This window comes from Simochromis diagramma, unplaced genomic scaffold, assembly GCF_900408965.1.
Source record: "Simochromis diagramma unplaced genomic scaffold, fSimDia1.1 OVJJ01000656.1, whole genome shotgun sequence".
In the NCBI taxonomy this organism is placed as follows: domain Eukaryota; kingdom Metazoa; phylum Chordata; class Actinopteri; order Cichliformes; family Cichlidae; genus Simochromis; species Simochromis diagramma.
Genome location: NW_024387038.1, coordinates 183,916 through 199,519, shown reverse-complemented (window position 1 = coordinate 199,519; position 15,604 = coordinate 183,916). Strand labels below are relative to the sequence as shown.

Below are 15,604 nucleotides of genomic sequence, written 5' to 3'. Positions count from 1 at the left end.
AATCTGAAAGCTTTGAATGTTTAGTTGAGCCCACTGCAGAGTTAACAAAAATGTTTTATGATGAGTGTTTTCCTGTAATCACATGCACTTTATGTGTAGAGTTCCTGATGCATTTAAAGTCAGCATTTTTTTTTCTCTGCACATTCAATGAGGTCATCGAGGCTGGATAATGGATTTTCATTGTATTTACATTTTCTCCTCCTGTGTGGAGCAATTTTCTAGCTGTGGGGGACCACCGTGGCTAAACAATGCCTTAACTAACTCCCTTTGAGGCATTTTCCTCATAGAAAAACATTCCCTTTGAACCTCTGTCTGCACTAAATTGGCCCGTTAAGCAACGGACGCCTGCAGTTTAAGCAGATAGAGCAGCATTTAAATGGAGATGGGGGGAATTTATATGCATCAGTAAAACACTCAGTAGTCTTGCTTAAGCTTCCACAGTGGGTCTCTTGTGATGCATGCATCCTGCCAAGCCTCGCCGCTTATGAAGCCCTGTTTGCTTCCACGTGATTTGCACCGTGGGCCGTGCTGGACCTAAATCCTCTCTGGGATTTTTTCATTTTTTTGTTGTTGTTTTTTGTGGTAAACGTTGGAATCAATGAAGAATTTGAGGCATTAGCAGAAATTCATCATGGGATCCTTCAGTGAGCGCGGCTCAACAGTTGGGTTTCATTCCACGGATGGAATTGAACCACCGGCTTGTGTCTATACCTCACTGCGTTAGTTTTATTTGGAGACGTGAGACCGTCTCTGTGGAAGATGCATGAGTTTTCTGTGTATTTTACATCGAGATGCTAGCATGCTACCGCAGAAGGACCATATGGGCTTTGGCTGCTGAGAACATCAGCGGTGCAGCGTCTGGGGCGGGAGGGGGGGAATGTTACACATTGGCTGTGAATGTTGAGATGGGGCCAGTCCTCACTCACACAGCTCTCAAATGCCTCTGTACAGTGTTCCTCCTCCTTTCATCCCTCCCCCTCTTTCCTCCTCCTCCAATAAATGATCCTTTTGTTCGAGTGTTTTTGCCGCGGTGGGCTGGCAGGCCCCAGCAGGACCAAAACCCCAAGACTACTGGACTCTCCTGAAACTTTTTTTCTCATGTACTCTGTAATTTGCGCCCTCCAACTTACTTTTTTTTTCTTATTTTACTCTTTATTCCTGCATTCATCTTTCCTCTGGACAGCTTGCATTCATCACATCTACTGCTTGTCCTCGCTCCTCTTCTTGCCTGATGGATTTTTGAAATTCCTTCCCTCCCTTCTGTTCACTACATGCACTATTGTTCAACAATTTTTTTTTTCTTTTGCTGAAGACGTCCTTTGTCTTTCTGCCTCCCCACTCACAATGTGTTTTAGCACAGTCCTTTAAGAGCAGGCACGTTTGGAAAACGCATCTTTAGCTGAGATGTTGTTGTTTTGCAGCAGCAATGCGAGAAAGAAACGCAGACATGGAGAGATGGTACATAACGTCCAATCTGTCGGCTTCTACACAGAAAAATACAGTTTTGAAAGGATTAATTATCTTGTATGTGTCAATCCAGTATGTGTGTGTGTTTTTTAAGGAGTTCAGGGCTGCTGTAATTACAGAGCTTTTTTTCCAGCAGGCACCAGCTTGTATAGGAAGAGACTGTATATGTCTCAGGGGTGCGTTCTTTTGGCTCTGAGGGGCAAAGGCTAAAATTGAACATCCGTAGTGGGACGAGAGCCAGAAACACTCCTTTTGGACTCCAGTTATGCAATAAGTAGCGTTTAAAAATAACCCGTCACGGTTGGGGAAACGAGGAAAAGGCAGACTGAGCTACTTCAAACCCAGTTCGTCTTTTAGAATAACAACACAAAAAATGAATCAGTTGCAACAAATTTGGGTGAATTTTATGGAGACAGTTTGAGCATCTGTGCTGCGTTTTACAGATGCTGAGCCGGTGTCGTGCTGATTTATTTATTTATTATTTTCTTTTTTGTCCCGTGTGATGGAGGAGTTTGGTGACCTTCAGCAGAACTGAGTGAAACATTAGATTATGAAGTGGAGAGGATGTTTTTTTTCTTTTGGGGACAAATTAAATCAGTGATCGCTTGCAGCATTTTCTCCAGGAAAACCATGTGAACGAATTTTATTATCTTCTTCCTCAGAGGCCAATTATTTTATTTCTTCACCATCTGGAGGGGGATCTCTGTTCCAGTCCCAAAATAACCTGTAGCTCCTAAAATTGCTTCCCAAAATGTGCTCCATAAGGATGCCTTATAGGAATTTTCAACCAAAGATATCGGTAGTATTCAGTTAAGCCTAGATGTGATTGGTAAGTTGAGGTATACAAAGCCTGCCACGCTCTGATTTAGTCACTAGGTATTCTCCTCATCTTACCCTGAACTCTGAATGAAGTTATTGGCATGAAGTTTGACTCTTTGGAGAGGCAGCTTATTATTTTAATTCATTATTTATTTGCCACTACCTTCCTCAGTGCGTGGCAAGTAAAACATTTGTAAAGAAAAAACTGTTAATGGTGTTATTTTGTAACTTTAAGAAAGTGTGCATACGTTAATGGACGATGATGTCAGAGACGTTTCTTAGATTCATGATAAACTGAGTTTGCCGCTATAGATTCATGGTGCACTTTCACATATATTAATATGTGTGACTGACAGTTGCAAAGACTTCGTGGTTCTCAGCTGATATCCAAAAACTTATGTTAACTAATTACAGTCAGCCAAATTCATCAGCCTCATGATATATGAACTACAGGTGTACGTGTTTCTCTTTCATACCAGTGTGTTTCTCTTGTGTTGGATGCACTCTGTGGGGCGATGCTGTTGGTCATTGGCAATGTCACAATGAGGGACGATGGGGGAACTGGACTACGGAGCAAATCGCCCAACCCTAGCATCCACCTCCTTTCACAGATGATGTGCACAGTACACATTGTGGTGTTATTACAAATGGTGAGACTTAATTTTACTGCAGTATTTCCAGTGGTTTGAGAATGTATTTCTGGTGGTGGATGGTTTGGCTAAAGGATTTACAGATGTTTCCTTAATGCTTCACTAGCAGGCTTTGTGTAGCAGAAAGCATCTTGAATATTAGAACTACTCATCCAAACCACATCATGCACACATACAGAGATTCCTTGATTTAGAGACATCGCAGAGATGAACTTCTCACCTTTAACCTGTGATTACATTCTACATAATTTTGTAATGTCAGCACTTGTTTGGAAACAGCTATGTTGCAATATGCAACTTGTGATTGGGCTGATTACATTATAAATATATGCACTGAATATCTTAAAATATATCTAAAAGTGGTTTGTCTTGTGTTCTAGTTGCTGTTTTACTTTTTTACCACGTTGCTGAATTTTTGTAGATCCCAGCGAATTCAATTTATGACTATTGTGCCATTATTACCAATGAATGATGGAGGAAACGAATTATCCTAAGGTGTTATCGAATTATACAAGTGTTTATTTAGCACTGCTCTTTAAGCAGCCGAATGATGCTCCGATCTACAGCAAACCTCACGTTTGTAAATTCCTCACAGTTTTCCAGAGTGCGACAGGCTCGTCTCGCTGTGCATGTAATCCAAACCAGCGCCAGGTTAGACTGACAGCACTAGTGGTGTTATGTAAAACAGACCCACGTGGCTGGGACACGACCCCCGGAGAGGGTGAAGCTCAGGGCACGGAGTGTACGTATGCATTTGTGCTCCAAGTTGTTTATCAGTTGTGATTTCTGTTTGTGCTGGAGGCAGACCGAGCTCCAGCCTGCTCCGAAGAGTTAGTCTCGGAGCGCAGTGACACACAACTCGGCTCATATTTATGCAGAGCGTAACTGCACACAGATGTGCAGCAGGACAAAACATGTGGTGGCTGAATCCAAGCATGATATGTGACTGCAATTCTTAGCAGTTCATCAGGATGGTGTTAAGAATTTGAGTGCTACCGGTGTTATTTGCTGTTAAAATGGTATCCTAATGGTATCCTCTATTTAGTGTTAGAGCCTTCTGGTTCGAGGGAGACCAGCAGCAATACCATTACTTACAGCAATTTCATAATCCCAGATTTATGTACCCCTTAGCCTCCCAGATTCTCCTCTCTGGTATTCATCTGTTGCACAGTTGGCTGTACGGATGACAAACACGACTAGGTGGGAGGTGCACCCCTGCATCTTGTGATTACATAATGCATAATATGCTGGAAATTAGCTTGAATTTTGCACACTGCAAATTAAATGTTCCTTCATTAGCCTAATTTCAGAATAATGCAACTGATTTGCCCCCCAGGAGGAGATCCAGAAAAAAAAGCATTGTAGTTGCACAAGAACATCTGAGAGGTTTAGTTCTGTGGGGTTTTGTGAAATATATTATTCCTCCCACGGTTATTTAGATTCTTTCGATAACTTCTGGATTTGAGAGGTTTGTTTTGTTTGTGTTTAAGTCAAGGTTGTGTCCTCTGAAGTCCAGTGTGCATTGGTTGGGTGGTCCGTTCAGGGAGTTACTAAACTCACACCGCACATAGCAACAAGCCTCCTCTGTTTGGGTTTTGGGGGAGGGTTGAAGGTTGTGCATGCGTGTGTGTGCGTCCCGCTGCACGCGTGTTTGTCGGAGAACTCCCTCCACCTCCCCCACTGACTTCAGTCATATTATGATGTCATCTGTGTGCATCGCCATGGTCCAGTCGGGTGAATCCAAAAGCTTGAGGGGTAATTTAGGTTGATTACTAACACATATACTCCCACATAGCTTTGTGAGCACACCTACTTATTATGCAGAAATGCAGAATTCACTACACTGCGGTAATGGTTAGCGACAGTCAGCCGTGTGAGCCTGAAAGTATAAAATCTCCAGACTAGCAACAGTACCCCTTATTTCTCTTAAAAATCTGCCCCTAGGCCTTTGGTATTATTCATACATTGTTAAAAACACTGCTTACAGTACGTAACTTAAGCTGAGAGAAGACTGCAGACAAACTGGGATCAGGTTACGGAAAGCCACGCTGCGACAAATTACTGCACATGCAGTGCTGTGCATGCATAGGTGTATTCTCACCTTGGGTCATGTAGTAGTCAGTAGGTTCAACATAAGAACGAAGAATAAGAGAATCTTAACTGAAATTAAGATGATGTTACTGATGGGGCGGGGCAGCAAATCCAGACATTTGATTCTGAATGCGTGTGGATCATGTATCCAGATGTTTGCTCCACAGTGAACACAAAGCTTACAGTTTGTATGTTGTCAGAGGCACACACAGACCAATTTTATTAAAGGTTATTAAAGAGACTCGTTAAAAATCACGGTCTGATGAAGGATCTGAAGTTGTGTTTCTTGCTTCCAGCTGTTTGTAGAAGTCTTTCTGGTTAGTTCATTAAATATATACAACTTTATAGAGATCCCTAGAGAAGCAGGAAGCACCGATTTGATATTTAGATGGGAAAAACTCCCTTTTAACAAGGGGAACTAGGCTTACGGAGAGACAGCCATCTGCCATCACCAGCTGGGGTTTAAGCCAAGGTATCTGTTTCATATTGGAACCAGTAAAAGCTGGATCAGTGCATCCCGACTCAAAAAGAGCATTAACTCAACACCTATTAGGTTTAAATCCTAATCTTGTGTAAGGGGTCAGAAGCCCCAATATTGGAGTACGTTCAGTGATCAATTACGCTATCTCATCAGATTAAATCAGTATTTTACCTGATATAAAGTAGTATAAATTAAGCGGTGTTACGTAAGTAAAAAAAAATAGCTGCTGACTTTTGCCTTCATGGGGAGTGGTGGTTGGACTTTCCATTTTCGGTGTGTGTGTGCGTTGTTTCAGATGTTGCCCGCTGTCCTCCCCGTCACAAACTAATCTTCCACTGAGTGTGGTGTGAGGGAGAAGAGGAAATGGGAGGATTTGGTTCTGCAGAATGAATACAGACTAAATCTCTGGTGTATGTGTTGGACATTGTGCATGTGTGTGTCACCGTGCAGCCTCTCCGCACACATGTTGAACCTTCAGAAACCCTAAACTGAATCAGCGAGCGCAGTATTTGCAGCACAGTTCAATCACGAGGTGACTTGGACTGTAAATTCTGCTTTTGAGCAGATTGTTTTCTTATTTGTGGATTGCATACATGAGTGTGTAATATTTACCATCTCTCCTACATATCTGCTTTCATACTATTTCTGTTTGCTAAGTTTTGACAGACATCAAAAAGCCCTTTCATAAAGTGCTGTTGACTCTCAAATGCGAAAGCCTGGAACGCCGGCAAGCGTGGAGAATCAATGAGGACGGTTTTCAGGGTGTTTTTAGAGCAATGGTGATTAATCTGGGAGACTCATGAGCGATAATAAGTTAATTTACTTGGATCAAGATAAGAAAAATGGACTTTACACACTGAATACTGCCTGAATAGAGAGCAGGTGTTTGTTGCTATGGTGCTCAAGTGTAAAGAAAATTAATTCATTAATTGCTCGACTCTTTTTCACTCCCTCGTTGCCAACATATTATCACACAGCTGGTTTGGTTTTCAGTAACTCCTCTTCCCGAGGCCTTAACCAGGCTGTGGTGCACACATTCATGCCTGGATCCTGCTTGGTGCGATCTTGCTGATGGAGGTGAAAAAATGATGCGTGGGTTATAAATGAGTGTGACTTTGACAGTATAGTATCACGAGGTCAGAGCGAGAGCTGCAGACCTGAGTGGCTTCATTCTTGAGCTCATCACATGAAGCTGAAGTGGGACAGATCACCTGATGGGACACAATGTGTGTTTCCGTGTGTGTGTGTGTGTGTGTGTGTGTGTGACTAATTCCAGTAATTCCACACGTCCTGCCGGGCTCGTATCTCATTTCCGGCCCTTAATGTAATGGACACATCCTTCACTACGCTTCATGTATCGCTTACGTTCTCTAGTACACACACCGGCGAGTACTTTGTCAACTGATCCAACTGCAACACGACAGTAAAAGTTAAACACACTTTGATGTGAATCACGCAGTAGTAAGTAAGGTTAGCAAAGGTCGACGAGGTACTCAGAAAGTCATCTGACTGCTAAGGGCAGTATTTTGAAAACATGTCTGTCATGCGTGACCTGCAGTTTGGAGATTATCAGCCAATGCAATCGGTAGCCAGTCAGGTTGGTTATCAAGGTGCATCTGTTTTTTGTTTTTTTACAGTTTTGAATCTTAAAGGAAAGCTTTAAAGAAGTTTCCTTACTGGAAATACTGGGCAGCAAATTCACAGAGTGTTTAATAATAAACATGTGAGGGTTAAATTTGACTATGATCGGGGGATATTTCGCAAAATTTCAGCAGGATGGTAGCCACACCCTGAAGCATTTTTCTCTTATCTGTTTAATGTGGTAAAAATGGTAAATGGCCTGCATTTGTATAGCGCTTTACTCAGTCCCTAAGGATCCCAAAGCGCTTTACACTACATTCAGTCATCCACACATTCACACACACATTCACACACTGGCAATGGCAAGCTACGTTGTAGCCACAGCTGCCCTGGGGCGCACTGACAGAGGCGAGGCTGCCAGACACTGGCGCCATCAGGCCCTCTGACCACCACCAGTAGGCAAACACGGGGTTAGTATCTTGCCCAAGGATATTTGGCATGCAGCCAGGAGGCATCTTGGGATCGAATCACCGATCTTCTGATTAGTGGCTGACCTGCTCTGCCACCTGAGCTACAGCCACTGTGCTTATCCGGCACTGTGTTAGTGCAGGATAAGCATTAGGTCTCATTGGGGCCTAAAGACTGATCGCCGAGCCCCTGGCAACCTCTGTTTTCTAGGGAAAATGTGTATTTCTCAGCCGTTTGGCTATCGCTCAGCGAATAGTAGATGAGTGTTTGGCTTCTTCCATGCAAGTTGTGCATGCGGCAACCACTGTGTGACCAATTTTACCAATCTTTCAGCAGCCGCTCGCCAATCAATTGTAGGCGTACACATTTTTCTCCGATGACCAGCGGCTGCCAGGGTTTTTCAAACTTCTTTGTGTTATTGAGACCAAAGGAGTCTGTTTTTCAGGTCATGGGTTAAGGAATGGTCTCAAAAGCCCAGTCTGAGTCCAGCCCTTACACCCTCTCCCCACACACCTTCAGTCTGTTTCAGCGAGATGAGATGATGTGCGCTAAAAGGATGTGAGAAGAGCATCGTGGCAATAAAGATGCACAAAGGAGCAGCAAGCGAACTGTTGTTCAGCAACACTTTGAATAATGAAGTGTTGGCACTAGAAGTAACTTAATGAGACCTGCAGAGGTTTGAAGTGCGTGAGCATTTTCTATTCGGTTCCATTCATTATTTGTATATAGCGCCATATCACAACAGCAGTCATGTCAGGCTTAAAGAGACTCTGAACAATATGACAAAATATAAAGCTCTGCAATCCTGCGTCCTTTGGCTATATGAAATGCTAAAAATTCTAAATAAATGAATTTTAGTTCTCACAGGAGTGGCTTTTTTCATTTTCTTCACTAATGAATCTCTTTATTTCTCTCATCCACAAAATGACTCAGCTTGGGCTTAAATCATTTACTCTAGAGCCCCTTGACAGGACCTTAATTGTGCTGCTTTTTGTTCTGTGTGTGTGTTACTGGTGAGCTGCCCAGCCTTCGAATGATAATTAGGTAGTAAAACGTTGGCTAATGGCTCCGCACTCTGGTCATGTTTTGACTAACTAGTACCTTATTCACATGGATTCGGCACACAAGAACACAGAGGCAGCAGAGTGAATTGTATTGGCAGCCTGGTCAGTCAAAGAGGCGCCGCTGGACAGAGTAAGTGTGTGTGTGTGTGTGTGTGTGCGCGATTTGAGGCTTTCCACTGTTGAAGCTGTCACAGGATTTGATAGAAGAGCATATGATTGCTACACCTGCACTTGCTTGCTTTTCACTTTTCACCACTTTAGTTACATTAAAAAGTCTCAGTTTGTTTGGTTTACACACACATGCTTGAAATGACACACTTATCTCACTCACACACACACACACACACACACACACACACACACACACACACACACACACACACACACACACACACAGACGTCTCACCTCCTTATAGGAAAGGCTCAAAGCAGATCATCCAAGCCAATCACCTTTCAGGAAGCAGGGATCAGCCAAAATCTCCTCAATTGATAGCTAAACTAACCTTCAGTGACCTGACTGTGATCTACCACAAACACACGCACACGTACGCACAGACATGCGCGCACTTACACGCACACACTCTCTCTTTTGTCGGTACTGTTTTTGCTCATTCTCTTCTCGAACAAAGCCCCTCGGCCCACCATTCCTACCTCCTCCGCGCTCCAGACTTCTTTCTTCTTCTGCTCTTCCTGTCTTTTCTCTCTCTTGCAGAGCGGGCTCTTTGTTTTGCGCTCTCCTTTTATTTTCACACCAGACTTTTATTTTTCTTTCTCACAGTCGTGTTCCTCTGGGGCGTACGAGCCGTGTTTGCGTACGAGGTGTTTGAACAAATGAAATAAATCACCTATGACTGTGACCCGAGCCATCCGTCAGATATAAAACAGAGTGCGTGATTAAATTTATTTAGATCAGAGCGATGATCTCAGTTAACTTGCAGAGCATAAATCTTGTCCAACTCTGACTCTTTTTTTTTTCTTTCCTTATTTTTCTTGAAGTTGCCTTCAACCTAATGTGAGGACTGTGTTTGAATGTTGCATATTATGTGTGTGCATCATCAGAAACCTCCCTGGCTGATAAATGAAGCAAGCAGAGAAGTTCCTCAACCTATAAAGTGGCCACTTGAGGCTGGCGCCAAAAGTGCATCAATCCCCCCTCAGACGCGTCTGTTTAAAGTCTTTCACTTCGGTGGAAATCACCATGTTTATAGCCAGCTACAAAAATTAGGTCTCCCTATATTACAGTGATGGCGATTTTTGCACTATCAATTACTACTAATGCTCCGCTGGGTTCAGGAATCCCTTTAACCTTTTTTTTAAATATTTATTTTTAAATGTATGTGTATATATATGTAAGTTTTATGTCCTGGTAATCACTAAAATTTGAATTTATTATTACACTACAATGTCCACTGTTGCATTGAGATATTTTAAGAGGCTATTTATCCCAGATTTGGCAAATTCTTTCTTTTTCTTTAAAAAAAAAATGTTTCAAATCCCATTTGTTTTTGTTCAATTGGAGATATTTTACGCTATCAGACATTCTGGCTAATTACTTTTATTTTACTTTATTGCATTTAGGTAGAAACAAATCAAAATAAAGTATATCTTATCTTAATCTAGATGATGCTTCGAGATAACTACCCCCTAAAGTACTATGATGGATAGCTGCTTACATAAATTGACAAAAATATGATTTACTGCTTTGTAAATAGTATCCTAGTAGTATCCTAGTACTGCGGGGCGATTAAAGGTTTTTATAGATGTGTGGTTTGTTTATTAAGATTTGAAGTGGTTCATGACTGAAGTTGTAAGAAGATGCTATGTTATGGGGATTTACTCCTATCCCTCGTATCTGTCTGGTTGTTATTTCAGGCAAAATGGCACAACACCAAGCGTAGTTATCTGACCAAATAAAGTACTCCTTGTGTCTCTTCCAAGTGACTCCTTGGTTTGTTTTACGGCTTTTTGCTGCACTTTGTGCGTCCTGCACGTCTGTTGTGCTCTGCCGCATCCCAGAATGCAAAGCATGCCTGGCCCAAACTTGCAGGGCACACCTGGTAATTCGGGTTGGATAACATTTAATGGTGAACAAACCGCTCTGCAGGTGGAATCGCCAGATGTGAACGGAGTAATCGCATCTGCACCTCTGGAAGGAGGTGGAGCTATGATTACCGCACCAATGGGGGGGAATCGAGACAATTTAATCGATATAAAAGCTAACGTGTGAAAACACTCAAGCGCCTCGTTCCATCTTAATGCAGTCTAACCTTCGGTAACAAGTGTGCAGTAGCTTGGCGGTTGTTCTAAAAAATCCAGAGGAGGACAAAATGTCAAATTTCTATCCAGCAGTTGTTGAGATGCATCAGTCTGAAGACAGCTCTCCTTTATTGGAAAACATGTGGTTTTAAGTTACAATTTAAAAAGTGACAGGACATAAAGCTCTGGAAATTTGCCTGAAGCGGGTTTTGTTGTTTTGATCTTATAGCGACAAATTATACATTAGTCCTGTGATGATCTGTATGTGTCTGACTGTGTGTGTGTGCGTGTGCATGTGTGTGTGTGTTTGCGTGTTTTCTGGGCAGTGTGCCAGTTCCGTGTATGAGCATGATCCCGGCTACAGAGCGCCAATTGTGCGCTGTGGTATGGGATGTATGCTGGGCTCGGAGCGCGTCGGGCGCTGCCTAAAAGAACGGAGCTGCCACCCACCAACCCACTGGGGTTACTGAGTGCAGAAGAGGAGGAGGAGGAGAAGGAGGGAGCGTTTCCCTCCGTTCACACACACTCATTCTTGTTTGCCCCCCTCCCTCCTAATACACTCTCCCAGGAAAGCTTCCCCTGGTGCTTTATTTGAGTTTTTGTGTGGCGTTTCGGCATTCTTCTCACTCTCTGTGTGTTTCCCTGTCTCTCTTATTTTCTCCGTCTGTCTGCTCTGCCATATAAATGTCTTTTCTCCCCTGCGCGTACACATCTCTCTTCTAGCACAGGGAATTGTGTTGATGTCAACACCTCCACAATGTATCTCCCCGTGTCGCCTCTATGATATGTATGTGTCTGACTGTGTGTGTGTGTTTGTGTGTGTGTGTGTGTGTGTGTGTGTGTTTTGTTGGACTCGGGGCCGCGGCGTTGCTCAGCTGCTACTTCTCTAACTGGGTTTGTCTGTAAAGAGCTTAGTGCCGGTGGGCGCTGGAGAGCACTAAGCTGATTACCCTCTACTAACGAGCCACTTCTCACATGGAGACCATGATTGTGCTCCTGTCTGGTTGTATTACTGTTTATTTACGTCGCCGTGTGCGATTTCAGTGCATGTTTGTGTGTTTGTTGTGGGTCGAGCTGTACCGAGGCCCGGACGGATTAGGGGATGAAGGTTCAGAGGGATGAGAGGAGGTTAAAGTGCATGGCAGGTCAGCTGAAGTGCTCACGGTGAAAACGGAGAGAGTTTAGTCTCATGCAGAGAAGGTCAAGTTATTCTCAGAGGAGACCGATTTACAGTCTTTTTTTTACTCCCTCACTTGCTTGGGCTTTGACTGGGATGTTTGAATTGGACCCAACTGAGCCGTTTTCCACTAAGTGACTGTTAATCTGTCTGGACAGTGCAGTTAATACAATCTCAGAGTGCCAGGCCTCTACCTTCAAATGGCACTTCACACTACCACTTGAATTTGCTACGCGCTTGTATTGTTTGTGGTATTGTTGTGGTATTAATGGTATATTGTTCATGGTCTCTGCACAGTTGCACTATGGCCGAGTGCCACCTGCCCACGCCACATGTCAAGTTTCATTGGTCAGCAAGTCAAATGTGAACATTTGAGAACTAACCCTGAAAAATACTTGCAGTGAAGTTCTTCTGGAGTCTATAAAAGAGAGGGGAAATTTGCAGGTGTACATTAACCATGCAGTTTAAGCAGCTTTTATAGAGTTTGCTGATTCTGCAGTGATTGTGCCCAAGTGGCCACTGCAGATAAAGATAATCTAAGTAGTGCCTTAAAATAAAGCAAGTTAAAAAAACAACAACAAAAAAATCACTGCGGTTTTTCGAAATATTTTAATATTCTTTAAATTAATTTAGTTTTTATAGTTTTGCCAGGAGTGAAAAGTTTTGAAAAGTGAAACATGCCTCTAATGGCCAGTAGGGGGCAACAGCTCTGGTTGTTAAGGGAATCAGATTGTATAGAAATCTCTAGGAAAACATTTCTATTACGACCTCAGTAAACACCTTCCTGATTAATTTATGGTCTCAACAACTAGTTTCAAGTATTATTAAATAGAAAATTCATTGTGTAACTCGTGATCCTGAGTCAAAAGAAGGGAAAGCAGGCTATGCTTTAAGGGTCGCCCGTTCTCATTGACAACTTGCTATCATAAAGCCTCAGTCACACTTGCGTACAGACTGGTTGGCAACTGTTTGTCAACCACTGGTCACTAGGGAAATATGTCATCGTATCCTAAAAATGTGTTGGCAAGTGGTTTCTTGAGTTTGCTGGCTCCTTTCAGGTGAAGTTGGTTGCAAAGAAGGTGCTGCACCGACTACCTCCTTGGGATTGCTTTGATGGCAAAGAAGTTGCCACGGTTACCTGTACTTCGCATTGAAGATGCCAATTTGTCTGCAACTACTTGCTAACCAACCACAGAGTGCTAATGAAAGGAAATGAAAAAAATCAGAAATGGTGAACCGTCATCTTCAGAGTAAAAGCTGTGGCTCGCCACTGCAGCCAACACATTTCAAAAGATAACCAGTCTCAATTTCCACTTTGTGCTGGACTTTTCACGGTTCCGAAACTACTTCTATCCAAACTACCCGTGACCGTGGCGATCTGCTAACGACCAACAACAGCAGTCCTGAACAACTGGAAGGAGGTTTTCAGTGCAGCACCGTCTACCTCTTTGCAATCAATTTCAGCTAGTAACAGTAATCCAATTTCAGCAGCTACTTGCAACTGATCAGGGAATATCATCATGTCATGTCTAGTTTCAATAAACCACAATCAAAGAGCTCAAATCCTACACTGAAAGTCTTTGAATCAGTTTGCGTTGTCTTGGTTGCTGCTTGAGTAGATCTTGCAAACAAAATCCAAATCCTCACTTCAAAGTCATCTTGGACACAGTATATGACCTTCGTAAAATCAGCCCATAAAATCATCTGTCACAAGGTAAATTTAGATGTCTCAGAGAGAGTAAAGTTGACAGGAGAAATATGTTTCAACCACTAATAAGGGTGAGCAAAACAATAAGAGAGCACGAGGTCTTGAAACAGCTGACTTTTGCATCAAGTAAAAAGCAGAAATTTGCGTGCAGCTGGTCACAGTTCAGCGTTCGAGTGCGAGATGTTTCTAGTTTATGACGCCAAACACCGGAAACCCAGATGCAGTTGCTTCCTTTTTCCCTAAAGTTAGCAAACTGTGTTTTCTTTGAGAGGAAACTGGTATTATGCGTAGTGCTGCAGTTTGTTGCATTACACAAAGAAGAGTGGGGTGGGGGGGGGACTCATGGGTACACTACTGAGCAATGCTTGAGCACCATAAAAACAGTAGGAGGCATCTAATTATTCATAAAACCATATAAAAAGGGAAGGAAAATATGAGTTAAAAAAGTGAAAATGTAGTGTATTGTTGATAGCTGGAGCTTCTTATACTTGCCACACAAAACCGTGAAGTGCAAACAATGAATTGAGGATCTTGGTATGAGTTAAGCCAGCCTTTCAACATCATATAGGTTGCTCAACCCTGACTGCCTATAGGGGAGCCTATAGCCTTGAATTGCGTAATCGAGTTCAACGAACTCTGTTCAGTAAGCTCAGGAAACCAAGCCGCCAAAGGGCTCGGTCTCTGATGTCACCTCAGAGAAACGATATTTCCCAGTGTTAACATATGGCTGTACCCCCACACACAAACGTACACTTCCTCTAACTGCGACGGTGCAGGAAGATGAAGTAAACTCCACACGCAGGCCCCCGAGCTGATCGCTTTCCCGAGATCTTTAAAGTTTTCTTTATGGTAACAGCAAGGAGGAACAAACAGTACTTCGACCTGCCTTATGTAACTCCTCGGTGCAGACCGAGCGAAGGAGCAGATTTGTTTGCTTATCGCTGCCATTATTGGCTTGAGAGTGGTCGTTAACCTTTAGAGAGCAGCCTCACCTCGACGTCACCTCGTCGTCAGCACCATAACCGGGCCTCGGTGGTAGAACTAACAGCTTCCTGTGCTTTGCAGGGTTTTTTTCCCATTAAATTGCCCAAATTACTGCTGGGAACAGAACGTGTGTGTGTGTGTTTATAGAGGCAGTTAAGCATATGGCTTCTCTGACTGTAGTTAAGTTTATTCTTTTCATTTGAAGTCAAGTTTTGCCTTGTTGTGAACCTGAACCCTCAACTCACTCAATCAAAAGCTGATTAATTAACATATGTTCAGGATGTATTAGAGGTTCTGGTTCTTTTGTCTTGTAACTTTGAAAATGTGCTTTTTTAGCATGTGGTTAAACACATCACACACTATATCTTACTGCCAGCAACCCGTTAAAAAGGAAGCTGAAGCATTGATAAACGCGTGTGCATTCCAATCATTGCATGTTGGATCGTGAAAACAAAAGTTCCTCTGAGGCCAAGGGGTACTATTACTAGAGAGTCATACATGCTTTAATGGTATGCAGCTAAAGCTAAAGCTTGACAAGCCGACTGTGACTTGTCACAGTGGTAATTAGGCAGGTTTAGTGAACTGTCAGTTGTCAACTTAAGTAAAATAGTATTTATTTGCTTTTTATCTTAAATAATTGGTGTTAAAATACAAGTTTTTTTTTTTTTTTTTTAGAAAACGTCTCAACGCCAATATAAAGCGTTAAAACCATATACATTGTACAATGTAGATCCTTCTTGCCAGAGTAGCTCTGACCTTTTGGGACATTTTAAATTGGGAGTGGGAGTGGATCCTTTGGGTCCCATGATTTGCAGGGTGAGGCCTCCGAGGATTCTTTCTGTCGTCACCCTGTGAGGT

The 15,604-nt window shown here is 42.7% G+C and overlaps 1 protein-coding gene across 1 annotated transcript in view; it reads left to right on the top strand.

Moving 5' to 3' along the window:
- Window positions 1-15,604, top strand: part of si:ch73-335l21.1 (insulin receptor substrate 1-B) — a 51,833-nt gene that overhangs the window by 16,249 nt on the left and 19,980 nt on the right. The window lies entirely within an intron of this gene.